Here is a 7,745-nt window from a genome sequence, read left to right as displayed (position 1 = left end):
TGATGCGGCTGTGGAGTCTGATGCGTGAGCCGCACTTCCCTCTGCAGATGGGGCAGGGGAGCCCGCAGATGGGGCAGGGGAGCCCGCAGATGGGGCAGGGGAGCCCACAGATGGGGCAGGGGAGCCCGCACAGATGGGGCAGGGGAGCCCCGACGTTGGGGGTAATGTCACAGGGCACGTCTCTCAGACCTTCTTTGCTGGTTGCTGTGGTTTATTAGGGTTCGCATGTACCCTGTACAAAGGACTCCCACAGGGAGTCCTTTGTACAGGGTACATGCGAACCTATTGAAATTGTAAGGTTTATTATTATTCCGCAGCTTTGCGCACTACGTTGCCCCCCATAACATGCTTCAAATCTCACCAAATTGTATACACACATAGAAAAACTGTGACAGCACACTTTAGTAAAAAAACCAAACCCCAATTAAAGCTGCAAGCAGCGTTGGTCGGGTCCGCATTTTGGCAGGTGCTAGTCCTAATTAGATCGCAATTTCCGCCAGTCCTGATGTGTGTAAAAAGTTTGGTGAGTTTTGAAGTATTTTAAGGGGGTCAAATTACAGCGCAAAGAGGCACAAATGAGTGTTTTTATGAAACTTTTGTTTTGAAGGGGTGATTGCCAACTTCCTGTTGATTTTTGCTGAAGGATGTCAGTGTGTGAAATGTAGCTCTAAGTCAGACCTACATAGAGGTTTTTGTTGCATGTCTCTACAATATTCGTACGGGGAGTTAGAGGAAGTTGTGTCTGTGTTTTTTTCCTAGGTGCTGCGGCACAGTGGTTCTTTTCTTTGAAGGCTCGTAAAATCAAAACCGTAGCACTTATTACAACGCTTTCGCCAACTTTTAATCAGAAGGTTTCAATCTCTCTTCTGTAGAAGTTTGAAGCCGAAACGACAAACGCGCTTGGAGGAGATAATGTTTGATGTTTGGTGACCGGTTTCAACAAAAATTTTGTTTTGAAGGAGGGATAGCAAACTTCCTGTTGATTTTTGCTGAAGGATGTCAATCTATGAAATGTAGGTCTAAGTGAGACCTACGTAGAGGTTTTTATTTCATGTCTCTAAGACGTTCCTACCGGAAGTTACAAGCCGTTTTGTCTGTGTTTTCCTCTGAGAAGCAGTTTTGTCTCTGTTTTATTCAAAAATTGCGCTAGAGCGCATTTTTGAGTTTTAGGGTTCTGGTTTTTTTAGATCGCAATTTCCACCAGTCCCGATGTGTGTAAAAATTTTGGTGAGTTTTGAAGTATTTTAAGGGGGTCTAATTACAGCTCAAAGAGGCAAAAATTAGTGTTTTTAGTCATTTTTTGCCAACTTCCTGTTGGTTTTTGCCCGAGGATGTGAAATTATGAATTGTAGGTCTAAGTGAGACCTACGTACAGGTTTTTGTTTCATGTCTCTACGACCTTTTTAGTGGGAGTTACAGGCAGTTTTTTTTTTTTTTTTCCTAGGGGGCACTAGAGCGCAATTTTGATTTTTGGGGTTTGGTTTTTTTACTAAAGTGTGCTGTCCCAGTTTTTCTATGTGTGTATAAAATTTGGTGAGTTTTGAAGCATGTTAAGGGGGGCAATGTAGTGCACAAAGCTGCGGAATAATAATCAACCTTACAATTTCAATAGGTTCCTTTGTACCTGTACAAAGGACTCCCTGTGGGAGTCCTTTGTACAGGGTACATGCGGACCCTAAAAATCAAAATTGCGCCCTAGCGCCCCCTAGGAAAAAAACAAAAACAAACTGCCTGTAACTCCCACTAGGAAGGTCGTAGAGACATGAAACAAAAACCTCTATGTAGGTGTCACTTAGACCTACAATTCATAATTTCACATCCTCGGGCAAAAACCAACAGTAAGTTGGCAATTTCCCCTTCAACACAAAAAATGACTAAAAACACTCATTTTTGTCTCTGAGCTGTAATTTGACCCCCTCAAAATACTTCAAAACTCACCAAACTTTTTTACACACATCGGGCCTGGTAGAAATTGCGACCAAAAAAAAAAACCGAACCCCAAAACTCAAAATTGCGCTCTAGCACAATTTTTGAATAAAACAGAGACAAAACTGCTTCTCAGAGGAAAACACAGACAAAACTGCTTGTAACTTCCGGTAGGAACGTTTTAGAGACATGAAACAAAAACCTCTACGTAGGTCTCACTTAGACCTACATTTCATAGATTGACATCCTTCAGCAAAAATAAACAGGAAGTTTGATATCCCCACTTCAAAACAATTTTTTTTTAAAAACCGGTCACCAAACATCAAACATTATCTTCTCTGAGCACGTTTGTCGTTTTGGCTTCAAACTACTACAGGAGAGAGATTGAACCCTTCTGATTAAAAGTTGGCGAAAGCGTTTTAATAAGTGCTACGGTTTTGATTTTACGAGCCTTCAAAGAAAAGAACCACTGTGCCGCAGCACCTAGGAAAAAAACACAGACACAACTTCCTCTAACTCCCAGTACGAATGTCGTAGAGACATGCAACAAAAACCTCTATGTAGGTCTCACTCAGGACTACCACTGGACAAAAGTATTGGGACACCTAGGACTAGCACCAGCCAAAATGCGGACCCGACCAACGCTGCTTGCAGCTTTAAAGGCCTACTGAAATGAATTTTTTTTATTTAAACGGGGATAGCAGATCTATTCTATGTGTCATACTTGATCATTTCGCGATATTGCCATATTTTTGCTGAAAGGATTTAGTATAGAACAACGACGATAAAGATTGCAACTTTTGGTATCTGATAAAAAAAAGGCTTGCACCTACCGGAAGTAGCGTGACGTAGTCAGTTGAACATATACGCAAAGTTCCCTATTGTTTACAATGATGGCCGCATGAAGTGAGAGAGATTCGGACCGAGAAAGCGACAATTTCCCCATTAATTTGAGCGAGGATGAAAGATTTGTGGATGAGTAAAGTGCAAGTGAAGGACTAGTGGGGAGTTGAAGCTATTCAGATAGGGAAGATGCTGTGAGAGCCGGGGGTGACCTGATATTCAGCTGGGAATGACTACAACAGTAAATAAACACAAGACATATATATACTCTATTAGCCACAACACAACCAGGCTTATATTTAATATGCCACAAATTAATCCTGCATAAAAACACCTGCGTGTTTGTTATGCTAGCTCCTAGCTCCTCTGCTAGCTCCTAGCTCCATAGAACACGCCACTACAATTCAAACACCTGATCAACACACACAATCACTCAGCCCAAAAGACCGTTTACCTAACCCAAGGTTCATAAAGCTTATATATTTTTTAAAAGTTACGTACGTGACGCGCACATACGGTCAAGTTATCGAATGTTTAGCAGCCAAGGCTGCATACTCACGGTACCTGATATTCAGCTGGGAATGACTACAACAGTAAATAAACACAAGACATATATATACTCTATTAGCCACAACACAACCAGGCTTATATTTAATATGCCACAAATTAATCCTGCATAATAACACCTGCGTGTTTGTTATGCTAGCTCCTAGCTCCTCTGCTAGCTCCTAGCTCCATAGAACACGCCAATACAATTCAAACACCCGATCAACACACACAATCACTCAGCCCAAAAGACCGTTCACCTAACCCAAGGTTCATAAAGCTTATATATTTTTAAAAAGTTACGTACGTGACGCGCACGTACGGTACGGTACGTGTTATGCTAGCTCCTAGCTCCTCTGCTAGCTCCTAGCTCCATAGAACACGCCAATACAATTCAAACACATGATCAACACACACAATCACTCAGCCCAAAAGACCGTTCACCTAACCCAAGGTTCATAAAGCTTATATATTTAAAAAAAGTTACGTACATACGCAAAAAAAAGCCAAAGCTGCATACTCACAGTAGCACGTCTGCGTCTTTGTCATCCAAATCAAAGTAATCCTGGTAAGAGTCTGTGTTGTCCCAGTTCTCTACAGGCGTCTGTGTATCCAAATCAAAAGTCCTCCTGGTTAGAGTCTCTGTTATCCGAGTTCTTCCATCTTGACTGCATCTTTCGGGAATGTAAACAAAGAAGCGCCGGCTGTGTACTGTTGTGGCTGACTACGTTCGAAAAATACGTCCATTTCGCACCGACAACTTTCTTCTTTGCTTGCTCGGCTTCCTTCTCCATAATGCAATGAACATGATTGAAACAGATTCACGAACACAGATGTCCAGAATACTGTGGAATTATGAAATGAAAACAGAGCTTTTTCGTATCGGCTTCAATGTGGAAGGCATACCCGTGTTCGTCGGGCTACGTCACACGCATACGTCATCCTCAGAGGCGTTTCGAACCGGAAGTTTAGCGGCAAATTTAAAATGTCACTTTATAAGTTAACCCGGCCGTATTGGCATGTGTTATAATGTTAAGATTTCATCATTGATATATAAACTATCAGACTGCGTGGTCGGTAGTAGTGGGTTTCAGTAGGCCTTTAATTTGGGATGTTAACGTTAGCATTAGCATGTGATCTATCATGTATATCATCTAATTGCTGCCTGAATGCTACTGGCTACTATTAGCATTAGCATGTGATCTATCATGTATATCATCTAATTGCTGCCTGAATGCTACTGGCTACTATTAGCATTAGCATGTGATCTATCATGTATATCATCTAATTGCTGCCTGAATGCTACTGGCTACTATTAGCATTAGCATGTGATCTATCATGTATATCATCTAATTGCTGCCGGAATGCTACTGGCTACTATTAGCATTAGCATGTGATCTATCATGTATATCATCTAATTGCTGCCTGAATGCTACTGGCTACTATTAGCATTAGCATGTGATCTATCATGTATATCATCTAATTGCTGCCTGAATGCTACTGGCTACTATTAGCATTAGCATGTGATCTATTATGTATATCATCTAATTGCTGCCTGAATGCTACTGGCTACTATTAGCATTAGCATGTGATCTATCATGTATATCATCTAATTGCTGCCTGAATGCTACAGGTTACTATTAGCATTAGCATGTAATCTATTATGTATATCATCTAATTGCTGCCTGAATGCTACTGGCTACTATTAGCATTAGCATGTGATCTATCATGTATATCATCTAATTGCTGCCTGAATGGTGCGGGCTACTATTAGCATTAGCATTAGCATGTGAGCTATCATGTATATCACCACTTGGTTTGTAACGGGCCGCACAAGAATTTTTTTTTTATTTTTTTTTTATGAAATCAACATAAAAAACACAATATATACATTATATATTAATATAGATCAATACAGTCTGCAGGGATACAGTCCGTAAGCACACATGATTGTATTTATTTATGTAAAAAAAAAAATTTAAAAAAACGTGGAATATAGCACATAGTACAAAGTGTATACAAGTAGTATTAGTATATGTTTCCCGTGAGTTCCTAGCACAGCAGGCCAGATGTTACGTGGAATATAGCACATAGTACAAAGTGTATACAAGTAGTATTAATATGTTTCCAGTGAGTTCCTAGCCCAGCAGGCCAGATGTTACGTGGAATATAGTACAAAGTGTAGTATTAATATATATTGATGTTTCCAGTGAGTTCCTAGCACAGCAGGCCAGATGTTACGTGGAATATAGCACATAGTACAAAGTGTAGTATTAATATATATTGATGTTTCCAGTGAGTTCCTAGCCCAGCAGGCCAGATGTTACGTGGAATATAGCACATAGTACAAAGTGTAGTATTAATATATGTTTCCAGTGAGTTCCTAGCACAGCAGGCCAGATGTTACGTGGAATATAGCACATAGTACAAAGTGTAGTATTAATATATGTTTCCAGTGAGTTCCTAGCCCAGCAGGCCAGATGTTACGTGGAATATAGCACATAGTACAAAGTGTATACAAGTAGTATTAATATATGTTTCCAGTGAGTTCCTAGCACAGCAGGCCAGATGTTACGTGGAATATAGCACATAGTACAAAGTCTATACAAGTAGTATTAATATATGTTTCCAGTGAGTTCCTAGCCCAGCAGGCCAGATGTTATGTGGAATATAGCACATAGTACAAAGTGTATACAAGTAGTATTAATATATGTTTCCAGTGAGTTCCTAGCCCAGCAGGCCAGATGTTACGTGGAATATAGCACATAGTACAAAGTGTAGTATTATATATTGATGTTTCCAGTGAGTTCCTAGCCCAGCAGGCAAGATGTTACGTGGAATATAGCACATAGTACAAAGTGTAGTATTAATATATATTGATGTTTCCAGTGAGTTCCTAGCCCAGCAGGCCAGATGTTACGTGGAATATAGCACATAGTACAAAGTGTAGTATTAATTGATGTTTCCAGTGAGTTCCTAGCACAACAGGCCAGATGTTACGTGGAATATAGCACATAGTACAAAGTGTATACAAGTAGTATTAATATAAGTTTCCAGTGAGTTCCTAGCACAGCAGGCCAGATGTTACGTGGAATATAGCACATAGTACAAAGTCTATACAAGTAGTATTAATATATGTTTCCAGTGAGTTCCTAGCACAGCAGGCCAGATGTTACGTGGAATATAGCACATAGTACAAAGTGTATACAAGTAGTATTAATATATGTTTCCAGTGAGTTCCTAGCCCAGCAGGCCAGATGTTACGTGGAATATAGCACATAGTACACAGTGTAGTATTAATATATATTGATGTTTCCAGTGAGTTCCTAGCACAGCAGGCCAGATGTTACATGGAATATAGCACATAGTACAAAGTGTAGTATTAATATATATTAATGTTTCCAGTGAGTTCCTAGCACAGCAGGCCAGATGTTACGTGGAATATAGCACATAGTACAAAGTGTAGTATTAATATATATTGATGTTTCCAGTGAGTTCCTAGCACAGCAGGCCAGATGTTACGTGGAATATAGCACATAGTACAAAGTGTAGTATTAATATATATTGATGTTTCCAGTGAGTTCCTAGCCCAGCAGGCCAGATGTTATGTGGAATATAGCACATAGTACAAAGTGTAGTATTAATATATATTGATGTTTCCAGTGAGTTCCTAGCCCAGCAGGCCAGATGTTACGTGGAATATAGCACATAGTACAAAGTGTAGTATTAATATATATTGATGTTTCCAGTGAGTTCCTAGCACAGCAGGCCAGATGTTACGTGGAATATAGTACAAAGTGTAGTATTAATATATATTGATGTTTCCAGTGAGTTCCTAGCCCAGCAGGCCAGATGTTATGTGGAATATAGCACATAGTACAAAGTGTATACAAGTAGTATTAATATATGTTTCCAGTGAGTTCCTAGCACAGCAGGCCAGATGTTACGTGGAATATAGCACATAGTACAAAGTGTATACAAGTAGTATTAATATATGTTTCCAGTGAGTTCCTAGCACAGCAGGCCAGATGTTACGTGGAATATAGCACATAGTACAAAGTGTATACAAGTAGTATTAATATGTTTCCAGTGAGTTCCTAGCCCAGCAGGCCAGATGTTACGTGGAATATAGCACATAGTACAAAGTGTAGTATTAATATATATTGATGTTTCCAGTGAGTTCCTAGCACAGCAGGCCAGAAGTTACGTGGAATATAGCACATAGTACAAAGTGTAGTATTAATATATATTGATGTTTCCAGTGAGTTCCTAGCACAGCAGGCCAGATGTTACGTGGAATATAGCACATAGTACAAAGTGTAGTATTAATATATATTGATGTTTCCAGTGAGTTCCTAGCCCAGCAGGCCAGATGTTACGTGGAATATAGCACATAGTACAAAGTGTAGTATTAATATATATTGATGTTT

The sequence above is a fragment of the Entelurus aequoreus genome, linkage group LG14 (assembly GCF_033978785.1).
Source record: "Entelurus aequoreus isolate RoL-2023_Sb linkage group LG14, RoL_Eaeq_v1.1, whole genome shotgun sequence".
Taxonomy (NCBI): domain Eukaryota; kingdom Metazoa; phylum Chordata; class Actinopteri; order Syngnathiformes; family Syngnathidae; genus Entelurus; species Entelurus aequoreus.
Note: the sequence above shows the minus strand (reverse complement) of the source record.